The sequence below is a fragment of the Embiotoca jacksoni genome, unplaced genomic scaffold, assembly GCF_022577435.1.
Source record: "Embiotoca jacksoni isolate LCO1_2020_lvr unplaced genomic scaffold, fEmbJac1.0.p SCAF_20, whole genome shotgun sequence".
Taxonomy (NCBI): Eukaryota; Metazoa; Chordata; class Actinopteri; family Embiotocidae; genus Embiotoca; species Embiotoca jacksoni.
In genome coordinates, this window is record NW_027185341.1 from 2,935,928 (window position 1) to 2,946,289 (window position 10,362).

A 10,362-nucleotide genomic window follows, 5' to 3' on the forward strand; every position below is an offset into this window, starting at 1 on the left:
AGACTGGGACCTATTGATTTCTGGTTTGTGAAGGGATCAGAAGCTAATCTGTATGGCACACTCACACACAAATGTACACACACACACACACACACACACACACACACACACCTGTGATAAACCCACCTGCTCAGTGACAAACATTTCCCATCATTACAGTAAGTGTTCACACGCAAATGAACGATAGAAACAGTATGTGTATACACACACACACACAAATACGGAGTTCACTTCAGGTCATAATAGCAGTGAAACATGTGGAGTGAAAAAAATTAGAACAGTACTAATGGAAATCTTTTCCTCTATTGGAAACATTATACATCTCTTTCACATAAAATCACAACCAGTTATTCAATTTAAAATAAAATGTGTGAAAACAGGTACAGTATGGGCACAAGATCATCCATGCATGACACAAAAAACAAAACCAAGACGATCGGGTGAATTGTTTTAATTACTTTCCAAGATCAGTGATCCGTGAGGCTCCCGGTATGAGTCACCCCCAATAACACAACTCCTGTTTTATTAATTCTCCCCTCTCTCTACCTTCCGTTCTTCTAATCACTGCTCCTTTTAGTAATCCAGCTCATCTGTCTAATCTGCTCTCTGTCACTATAATTTGTGGTGAAACTCGGATGGAAAACAATGCAATCTAAACTAAATCAAACCCAAATCGTCACCTAAAACCGACTTCTGAACTTGAGGTTTTCCAGAGGACTTTTTTTTTCATCATGCTTGGTTTTTTAAATTAACTTGAAAGTTGATGTAATAACAGATTTTGCTTCAGTAATGCATTGATATGATTACTGTAAACATCTGAAAGAAGAGGGTAAATTGTGGCGACATGGTGATCTTTTTTAAACCAAAAAGCAGAGAACATGGTAATAATAAGGCATAAGAGGTATGTTGCAAGACGTGTAGCAGCTTCTGTCAAGATGATTTGTGATGAAATGGGGATGAAATAGTGTCCCAAACTGAGCCAAACTGTTTCCTCAACTTATGTTAGAGGTATCTGTCTGACCTTAAAGCAGCTGTTTTTCCTTCAAGGCTTAACTTTGTAGCGTTGGCACGCCTCAAAAAAACGGTGCTGCATCCAAAGTTAGGTGACTAGCTGATTTAAATGGGTTACTAAATTATTCTGGAGATATTGGTGTCAGACAAGTGTATTTATAAAGTCCTTTTCATAAACAGGCTTGTCACAAAGTTCTTTGCAAAGAACAAAGGATTATAAATGCAGGTAAGAGGAGGAGACACAACAAGATAGAAGAACAAAACACACAAAAAGAGATAACAGGGTCTTGTTGGCAGGTTTTAGTTTACATAGTGATGCTGTGTCTGTTTTCATATTCGTTCTAGTTCTATTTCACATGAGGTGCATTGCAAACAATCAGTTTGGGAAAAGTAGGAGCCAACACTGAGTACATTTTGACTGCTGTTGTTAAACTGGGTGTACTTCGCCACTGTGGCAGGTATCCAAACCAGCATATGGAGGTTCACCAAATTAGTTTGGCTGCTAGAATAATAGAAGTGACTGATGAATTCTGGAATGAACGAACCACTGTGGCCAAAAGCCAAAAGAAGATTTGTTTTCTGCTCCGAATATAATCGAGTAGGATATGAAGTTTATATAGTTGCTTGAGTAGACAAAGCACAAACATACTGGGAGATGAGTCCCCATTGTTACACATGACCAGTGTGTTCACAGTGAAAGAGGAAGAAAGTTGTTCCTCTGGGGGGAAAAGGTCAACTAGAGTTTGTCACCATGAAAGCAGAATAATAAAGTGCAAAAGTTATTCACTTCTCATATACATCAATGAACAAACGAAAGGAACAATGTTGACTATCTCCAGGTCGAGGATATATATGAGAGATTAAGTGAATAGTCAGTTCTTGTAGTAAGCGTGTTGGATACAGGAGAAATAGACAGGTATCAAAACCTGAGTGACTTTGACAAATCCTGACATCTCTGAGATGGCGATGACAGCTGATGACTCAAACCTGCCGAGAATCACAGGATTCAACCCCGGTATCACAGTACAGGGTGTAATACATATCAGTGACATGTGCTTTTGAAAACAAACCTCGGTTTAGGTTAGGGAAATCCACATGCTGATGCATTGGGAAAAACAAAAACTCCCAAAGAAAACTTTTGTCATGTCCCGGGTGTAAGTTTGAGATTTACGGCACCAAGGCCCCCTTCCTGCCTCCTTGCACGGACTTCCTTTGCTTTTCATCTAATTACCTCCGGGGCAGGACGTTTGTCATGTGACCTTCTTCTCAGTGGGAGACGATTTATTTAGTGAGGTACCAGCACATAGTGCGATAGATTAGATTAGTTTGCTAACTTTGAGGTATTTATGACTTTGGCTCGTTCGTCTTGCTTTGGTCTTTTTTTTACTTCAGCCAAAATATTGTTATACTATAAATCCTTGCTAATTATATTGTACTATTAGCTAGCTAGCAAGCAAAACTCTTGTTGCATAGATTTTGTAAACTTTATTCCAAACGGAGGGTGCCCCAACCCTCTCGCTTGTTAGCAAGCAGCAATCAACCATGACCAATTTATTTATTTATGTTTTATATCATGTCAAATTGTTTAATCTGGGATTTACTTGATGCACAAGAGATTTCCTATGTTGTATATCATGTCAGACTACAAATATTGAAACTGCTGCTTTGAATACAAGCCAAATACACGTATACTTACATAATTCCCTGGAGACTTAAAGTACTACTTAAAGTACAACCTAAAGTGCATCGGAGTACTTACACCTTTTGTCCGAGGGACATTGTGCATCAAAAAAAAAAAAGTATTTAAACTCCCAGATGTTGGGCATGAATGAAATCCACCCTGCAAACACACTATAGGTTCTACAGATGCTGTGGTGCAAAAACAAGGCAGAAGTCTGCACATAAACACACAACCTCAAGGAGAAAAAACTGCTATATGTTCATCCCTGTCTGTTACTGAGTCTCCAAATTCCTGCAAACATTTAAAGAGCAGTAAAGGATTCTTTCTAGTCTAGAAAGAAAGGAAAATTTTTACCGACCCAGAGAGGTGACATATATCTCTATCCCATCTTTTTTCTCATTCCTTTGCAGGAGTTGCCATTGGTTGCAGATGTAACAGTCATTACTGTGAAGTCATTGTTTTGAACTCCCACAAGAACCATTTTCTTTCAGTGTTAACCACCAACTGGTCACTTTTATTCACTTTTAACCACAATGGCAGCTACATGCCTTAAATATAAGATGGGCAACAGTGTACAGAAATGATAAGTTGCCAATAGCTCTGCCTGCCAGTTTTTATACTGAAAGCTGAGCCTCTTCAACAAAAAAGGAAGCCAGCAGTATTCAGCTCAGAGCACAAGGTGAATGCAAATACTGTTGTCCAGTCCACTCATCAAGGCCGGCAACGTGGACAAATAATATTAACAAACAAGGCGCTGTGATTGCATGACTTACAAGGGAGGATCAGAACCAATCAGAACATAACCGAGCTTTGTGTTGGTGGCAACATCAAAGCAGTGTCCTGGACCTTTTGATGAAAAGATGTTGATTGGGACCCAAAAGCCAGGCATGCATTGACTCCATTGACAGAGAGGTGACAGGTGCTGCCTGCTCCAGTTCAAGAGAATATGACCAAGAGGTGGGTAATTTTGGAAAAGTTTCCACTTTTCAGGATTTGATCATTAGCCCACAGGTCGAGTTTTTCTGTTGTCAAAACAACAAAAAGCACACAGGATATGTTATTTATCCATTTAAATCCGTGTGTTTATGTAAAAATGCCCTGTTTTTTGTTTGTTTCATCATCATCCTCGTGGGGAAGCAGTTAGCTCAGCCTTAGGCTAAACACCATTACAAGCAAGACAGTGCATCAAGATGAGTGATGCATGTGTGGGAGGAAGTGTGGAATAAAAAGTACACTTCCTGCCATAAGGCAATATTGTTTTCCTGCTTCTGCAACCCACTTAACAAACATGAGTGTTGATATTGGACAAATCTGCAGAACTATGAATTGTATTATGTGAAGATATTTTTTGAAAGTTTTAAAAAGCTGGGAAACTTGCGTAATTTGGTTAAAGCCACTTTGACAAGAATTTGAAAAAATGGTGTTTGTATGAAAGTAGTCAAGCAGTCAACAGCAAAACACAAAAGTTTTATTGGGTGGTATGTGTAAAATAATGATACCTGTAAAGCTACATCAAATGACGTTTTCGTAAAATTTTAAAAGTGGAAATTGAACATTGTTACTATTACAAAAACAACATGTAATTTACAGGCAACAAAGTCCCCATTTACTCTGTTCAGTGCACTTATTGCTCTTCTTGTCTAACTTGGTCCGGCGTGACCATTAGCTTAAGATTACTAATGTTAGCAAACGTTGGGTAAACAAAGCTGTATAACAGACATAAACTAAAATGCGCATTTCCTGAATAAAATGCAGTGTGAATTCTGCAAGAACTTTCTGGAATCTGCCCCAGCTCGCCTGAGGTTGCCGAATGTGCTGCTGCCACTGCTTTACAGAACTTGCGTCTTGCTTGAGAAAGAAAAGAGGGGTATAGCATCCAACTGGGATCTGACTGGCCCAGGATCAATATTGGAATATACAGCTAAGGGGCTGATGAAACATGCGGCATGCACCCTAACCACTTGACTGTCAGGTCACACCAGGACTGAAAGAGACAGGGAACGACATAGATAATTCCTGCATGTTTAATACAGAAGCAACGTTTATTATCACATATCACTTTCAGCAACATTGTTGATTTGGGGATTTTAACTCTGGTAGAAAGGAGACTTATTGACTATGCCACGGGGTAGATATATTATCTAATAAGGGAAATTGGCAGGTTGCAGTTGTTGATTTATCTGCACCATTTTAAAGAATGCTTGAAGATAATGTGAGGGCATCTGTCCGAGCGTTGAAGTTCAATCAGGACTGGACCTTTCAACAGGATAGTGATCCAAAGCACACTGGCAAATATGCCAAAGATTGCTCAGAAAGAAGAAGTAGTGGGTTATGGAAGGGCCTGGTGTCACAAATCGCATGAATTAAGATCCAAATCCATGACGTAAAACACAAGGGTGGAGCAAACTAAACAACTTCACAAAACTGGGAAAAAGCACAAAGTCAAGGCAGTAGGGAAACACACAAGGGGAATGCAGAGTTCAAAACACGAGGAACCAGGCACAGGTACAAGTGCAGGTTGCCATGGAGGTTCTTAACTTAACAATCCAGCAATACGTTATTTCTTGGAGGGAGTAGGTACACTGGCTTGGTGACTGACTGCAGCTCGGGCTGATTAGGAAACTGAAAGCAGGTGACGTGGGCGTGGCAGGAAAGAGACCGAACATTCAAACTTCAACAAGCCGATGTCAGAAATTGGTGCAAAATGCCTACAAGAAGTTATTTCTGGTAATACTAGCTTCTGAAACCAAGGGTGTACTTACTTTTCCAAAGAAAAATATAACATCTATTGATTTTTTTTTTTTTTTTTAATATCTTATTGAAAAATCTAATTTTCCTTGGGGTGTTGTTCAAGTATACCACCTTTGTCTGTTGGCTGGGGATCAAATGTTTGACCGTCAAAATATACCAAGGAAAAGCAAACAGTTTCCATTGGATGTACTTATGTTTTTACATGACTATCTTTATGTTGTTACAGTGAAATGAAGGAAATAAATACAGGAGCCTGTTTCACAAAAGCAGAATGAAGATATCCAGGATAACGGAGAAATGCCAGGCTCGACCTAGCCCAATCAGTTCATCCTGGCTTCATCTGTTTCATGATTGCCAAACCTGGCTGATCATGTGCGGCTAGTTCAAGCCAGGCGTAATTAATCCGGATAAATGCACATTCCAGGCTGTCTTCAAAAGATCACGAGGTAGGTCACAGATTCACTGATGTGAAATGGAAATGAGACGGGCCACATGCTTAAATCCCAGTGAAAAACAGCTCTTAATAGAAGCGTGTGGGGAGGAAAAGGACAAAATGTGAAAAAGAACACCGCTGCTTTAATTAAGGAGCTCAATAGGTGTGGCAGACAGTAGTAGACTGACTGAATGTGTTGTTTCCTTAAAATAAACATTAACTGACCAGAGATCTAAACTAAAACTGTCATAACTATAAATAAGGAGTTAATGGCTCAAATTATCAGTTGTACACATTAATGGCTTAAAAGTGAGCAGAGGAAGTTAATGTTACTCATATTATTCACCATGAAGATTACCCCCCGCCACCCACCTCTCTCTATCTGTCTCTTTTTCTTTCTGTGCGCACACACATAATCTGTAATTCATTGTACCTGCGATTTGGTAGAATTCCTCCTTAATGTAGCGCATACTTCTGAGGGAAGATAATAAAGATGAGAGTATTTTTTTCGAAGCCAAATACACCTAACGGAGAGACAAAAATTTTCAACATCTCCTGCTGCATAAATAGAAACATGTCACTTGAAAAAAAAAAATTTGGCCCAGTACAGATCATCTATAGGCTGTTCGGGGCTCTGTGCTCTGCGGGGCTGAATCTTGGGAACGCTCATGCAGGCAGTCATGAAGAGAAGCCGAGGGGTCCGACTTGTCCCGAAACACTTTTTTTCCATCAGAAAGCCCATATGTGTTTTTATCATCGATGACGTCATCAAAGACACGTGATTGTAAAGAGAGAAACATTAAGTATTAATGAAGTTTTAATACTTTATTGCCTTCATGAATTAATTAAAAACACCTGTGCAACTGTCCGTTTCTAATCATCTCAGTAACTGCAATAAAATATTGATCAAACCTCAAGTAATAATATAAACATTAGTCTTCATTAAGGTAAACTTTTTTTTATTATTTATTTTATTGCAATACTTCCCTTCGACAGGGAATAACTGTAAGAAACTGGTTTGTGATCAGAATAAACACTGACTGAAAGCCTGTCTGTTGGCCTGGTCTGGACCAGGCTAGTTTCACAGAATAAATCTCCATGGTAACTTATGTGCTCCTGCTTTTGTGAAACCGAACCAAGGCATAATTAAACCAGGATATCAGGAAAATCCTGGCTTAATCCCTTATCTAGGTTTTTTTTTAAACAGGCCCCAGGAAGAAAGCAACAAACAGAAACAAAAAAAGCAAAGAAACAGCCCACAGCTCTTTGCATTCATCACCCAGTCTAGTGATTATTTACGATGAACACAACACAATAGACCAATGTTAAATGGCATAATCAGTCCTGTGCACATTTTTGAAATATATTGCAATGTTTGGAGATCATGATGACTTATTTGACAGTTGCAGCTGCCAAGACGAATTGAGTTGAGATAAATACATGCGTAAGTAAGAGAGAGAATGAGACAAGGGCAGAACAACATGCTGAAAAAGAAATCTGAGACAGTGAGTCAGAGAAACTGAAAGATAAGAGTCAGCAGAGAGAAAGAGAGATGCAGAGATTGTTGCTCATTCATCCGGTGTCGCAAACAACAGAGTTACAGACACTGAGACAGACAAGGGAGATGGGGAAGACGAAGAGAAAACGAGGCAAAGCGAGGAGGATCTTGTTCGGCAGAAAGATCACAGCAATACAGATCTATTTACAGATTAGTAATGGTTCTGACTGTGTTTGTATGTGTGTGTGTGTGTGTGTGTGTGTGTGTGTGTGTGTGTGTGTAGGCATGAGTGCGCAAGCATGTGTGCGTACATGTACTTGTTTGTGTCTGTGTGCAATATTGTTAGTACCTGCAGTACATACACGCACACGCACACACACACACACACACACACACACACACACACACACAAACACACACACACACACACACACAGCAAACAGCAAACACCTTGGCCTGGTTATCCTCAGGTCCCCTGAGCAGCAGGACACTGCAGTTGGTTGCTAATTGACTGAAGAGGTGTAGGTGTTTTTGCACCATCTAGAGGTTTAGATCTGAACATATGTCAATCATTTTTTTTATTTTTTATTTTTTTTGTCTTATTTTATTTTATTTTATTTTATTTTAGGCATTAAGATACATATCTTAATTAATAGAAACCTCAGGTACTTTTGAAAAATATTATGCATGCATACGTTGTTGTACTGAAAACAAATAATAAAATGTTATTTCTACCTCAACTCCAGCTCACGTTGCAGAATATAACAGCCATGCTGATTCTGTCTTCTCAGCCAAGGCTTCATCCAAAGTTTTCTTCTCCTTTTGTTTTTTGGTCAAAATCGTAGCACATGCAAGTTAAGTGCAAACAATGGACAAGGCCGGTATGCCTCCATGTTTGTTTTTAAATCTCCAAACCCTGGAATCAGACATTATCAGTTTCTCTGATGTAATTTGGGAGTAGGTTTGATGACAGTTTGTGGATTATGACAGTAATTACCAGAGGTAGACTCAAATCCCACCTCTTTTTCACAGGATGATGAACCCCTTCAGACTCCTTCAGTAATCGGTCAGAATGAGATTACATTTTAACGATTTTGGGGGGAAACAAACTTTTTCAGATTTGAAACAGCAATGGGACACAAACGGACCAAAACAAAATGAACTAATAGACTCCAGATATAGAGATAAGCATTGACATAAAATGCATTAAAAGCTGTGAGCTCACCAGAGATGTGTTGTTCAGTTGTCTATAGAGTGCACAGCTGAGCCGGCTGTGTCACCAGTTCAGTCATCCTGTCTGCACACCAAGACTTGGTGCTTCCTCTCTAACAAAAAAAGTGGCAAGAAAAGTGCAGTGGCCCCCACTAATTGGTGGAGTATTGCATTATGTTGAACCTCCTGAACCTCAAGAGGAGCACGCTCCTCTGCCCTCTGCCTCTTTGTTGTCAAATCCGGAGTTCTGAGCTTTGCAAGGACTCCTCTACCTCAGCCTGAATGATGACAGGTGTTAGTAGCATCCTTCTGCTACTGTCATTTAGCTTTGAGTGGCAGGATAATAAAGCAGTAAAAGCATGAAGTATGGACAAAAATAGCTCCAGGCTGTACTTAAAAAAAAAGAAAAAAAAAAGATGCAGGCTGCATCTATTTTACATGTATACTTCAGTTAAAAACTCTCAGATCAAAGCAGAGTGGACCATTTATAGCGTGGATGGTTATACAGATGAACTGAGCTCAGTACTCATGAGGACGCGCCGCAAATGAATCCAAGCAGCACGCAACAGACTCCACAGGGACTGCATTCAACCTCCCTTGGGGTATACAGACGGGAGCGTTCATCGTGCACAACACAAGAGCAAAAATAGCATGAATGATCAGGACCTGCTAAGTGTGAACTGTTGGATTGTTGGTCCATCTAACTGAATTGTGTATGACTTGTGTTTCTGACTGCCTGGTGTGACGTTACTAAACGAAAGCACTGACACCAGGAGTGCACAAACAATCATGAAAAGCGTCAGACTTTGATGGTAAATGTGTGGGAGCTTTACAGTTGTTAACGCACCATCGTTCCCCTTAAGGGAATTTGCACTGTGGTGTTTCATTTATTTTATTTAATAAAAGAAGCATGGCCCTCCCAACATTACTATTATTTTCTGAACCCTCCCAATGGCTTCAACTCTTTTCAGTATATATTAATATACGTATCGCAGACATAACAAATGTTATTTCAACGTTTCTTTAGCTGCAGCTGCTGACAGATTTGAGCGCTGTTACACACAAATATCTACAAATATTAAATATAATAACAAAACATTGATCAAGATTCAAAGACGACCTTCCTCTGCGCTCTTAAAAACAGTTTGACCCTACTCTTCAACAACAACAACAACAACAACAAAAACACAACCCTCCTTCTTCCCGGAGTGACTCTGAGGTCAACGCCCAACACTGTGCTTGATCTCTGGGCTTAGATCCACAGGGTGCGTGGCTGATCGTAGGAAAGCTTATTCACACATCTTTGAAAGTCTTGAAATGTTGGTATTTGTGTTTTATTCTGTCTGAACTACCCCTTACCAATTAGGCCTGCTTTTATTTTTGGTAAAAACCTTTATTTTGATAAAGAACTCTTACTATTAAGTTCAAAGCAGCTTCCCATAACCATGAGTTCATATGCTCTCCTGATTTTATAATTTTATAGAAATCTTCTTATCTTACAAGGTTGTGGTGTTTATTAATGGCTGCTTAGGCTAAATTATATTTTTAGAGAGAGATCAATTCAGAGTACATTTTTATAAATATATTTTTTTATATTGTGTAAATTGGAACCCTTTTAAGGCCATGTTGCTCTGCTGTATTTTGTTTCAGATAATGTAAAGCAGCTTGTTGAGACGTTTTCAGTGAAAATGTATTTTAAAAAAGTGACCTATCGCATGTATTTTACTTTATATTTTTGTTTTTCTCAGTCATCACAATGTGCATAATCATAAACAT